The sequence below is a fragment of the Engraulis encrasicolus genome, chromosome 10, assembly GCF_034702125.1.
Source record: "Engraulis encrasicolus isolate BLACKSEA-1 chromosome 10, IST_EnEncr_1.0, whole genome shotgun sequence".
Classification (NCBI taxonomy): Eukaryota; Metazoa; Chordata; class Actinopteri; order Clupeiformes; family Engraulidae; genus Engraulis; species Engraulis encrasicolus.
In genome coordinates, this window is record NC_085866.1 from 1,627,770 (window position 1) to 1,630,269 (window position 2,500).

Consider the following 2,500-nt stretch of genomic DNA (forward strand, 5'->3'; position numbering starts at 1 on the left):
TGTCGGGTGAACGCCCCTTTAGGAGACCTTCGGTTAGGAGACCTTTGGAGTCCTGAGGTTGAGAATCAATGAAGTCCCCTTAGCGCTGTAGATGGCGGTAGCGCACGTCTAACGGAAACACCTCAAAAAGAGAAGAAGAAGTACGGGACAACGCCCCCTAGGGAGACCCAACTTGAGCACACGCGTTTGCATTGAGTGGGCGTGTTTTGCGATATCTTGGTTTGATTCAGTGTTTTTGGTAGTATGTTACATCTGTTTTCTGGGCGCTGCACTTCCGTCCGTGTTTTGGTCTGCCTGTCAGGGTTGCCAGATTGGGTGGTTTCCTGCCCATTTGTGCAGTTTAGGATGACCATCTGCTGGCAAATGTATTGGGTGGGTTTTTCTGTAGATGTATGGCCTTAGAAATATTAATTTAGTATTTAGTATTTACTATTTAGTATTTAGTATTATTCAATAGAATAATTTAGTTCAATTTGGGCAGGATTTAATGTCTCCAGGCGGGTTTCGGGAATGTATTGGGTTGGAAATTGGATATCACATCTGGCAACCCTGCTGAATGTTTGCCCTTGACTTTCACTTGCATGTTGTTTTGCATAGACGCAACGCCGTGTTTCACTAGTTTAATGTTTTCAACAAATTCTTTGCTCCCCCGCAAACAACATGCTGTCGGCGGCAGGCCACGGTGCCAAGTCAACAGATAGATGTTTCAGTGTGTGTGTGTGTGTGTGTGTGTGTGTGTGTGTGTGTGTGTGTGTGTGTGTGTGTGTGTGTGAGTGCCAAATAATCAGCTAGATGTTTCAGTGAGACTGTTTTGGTCTGAGGATCTTCCAGACGCCGGACTTCACTGATTTGTGGGGTCGTTAAACTCTTTTCATGTCGCCTGCTGATCGCCCAGAGTTTATGTGACTTGTTGAGAGCAAGAGAGTGTCTCTGTGTGTGTGTGTGTGTGTGTGTGTGTGTGTGTGTGTGTGTGTGTGTGTGTGTGTGTGTGTGTGTGTGTGTGTGTGTGTGTGTGTGTGTGTGTGTGTGTATGTGTGTGTGCAGGGGTGTCAGTCAGGGGGAGAAAATAAACTGTGACTGAGTCACCAGGGCCCCATGAATGTAGGGGGGCCACACACAGTCCCATTTATGAAGATATACATAGGGGACAAAACTTGCTACTACAACCCTGTGTGTGTGTGTGTGTGTGTGTGTGTGTGTGTGTGTGTGTGTGTGTGTGTGTGTGTGTGTGTGTGTGTGTGTGTGTGTGTGTGTGTGTGTGTGTGTATGCTTGTATGTGTGTGTGCACATGCGTGCGTGCAAATGCGTGTGGGTGCATGCGTGCGTGCAAATGCGTGTGTGTGTGTGTGTGCATGCATGCGTGTGTGTGTTTGCGTGAGGTGTACTGAGTGCTTCTTGCGCTCTGCGTGTATTTTGTGGAGGTGCACAAGCTCCTGTCCTGGATCTCCGCTATCCTCCTCCAGCCACCCCCAGGCTACACACACACACACACACACACACACACACACACACACACACACACACACACACACACACACACACACACACACACACACACACACACAAATACACACACCAGCCACCCCCGGGCTACACACACATACACACATGCACACACGCACACACAAGCCACCCCCGGGCCACACACACACACACATACACACACACACACACCAGCCACCTCCGGGCTACAACCACACATGCAGGCACACACACACACACACACACACACACACACACACACACACACCACACACACACACACACAGCTGAAGGCATCCCTCCGTCCCCCCACCCCCGGGCTACACACACATACACACATGCACACACGCACACACAAGCCACCCCCGGGCCACACACACACACACACACACAAGCCATCTCCGGGCTACACACACACACACACACACACACGGCACACACACACACACACACACACACACACACACACACACACACACACACACACACACACACACACACACACACACACACACACACACAGCTGAAGGCATCCCTCCGTCCCCCTGTGCCGTGCCGACCCCAGTGCTGCCCAATGAAATCACAGGAGCGCAGAGCAGATCAGATCCCGAAACTCTCCCTCCCCTCCTCGCGCCCATGCAGCCTGCATTCCCACCACCCTCTCGCGCACTCATGCGGACTCCCTGCGCGCTGACACAGATGCTACCGAACACCCACCGGACACCGTGTCGTTTCCCACCCAGAGGAACAGCGCAGGACATCTATTACGGGATTAATCCGGGATTTAACACACCACGCGACTCTTTCTGAGAAATGGATCCCTCGTCATAACCGGACATAACTGGACATCATCAAAGGACCCGCATTATTATTATTATTATTATTATTATTATTATTATTATTATTATTATTATTTGGCTTCTTCTCCTGGACATCCCCCGAGGACCTCGTGCTCGAGACGTCACCCGCCAGGGAGAGCAGCGCGAGAGAGCTCACTCCGTCTGGCTTGGATTATTTT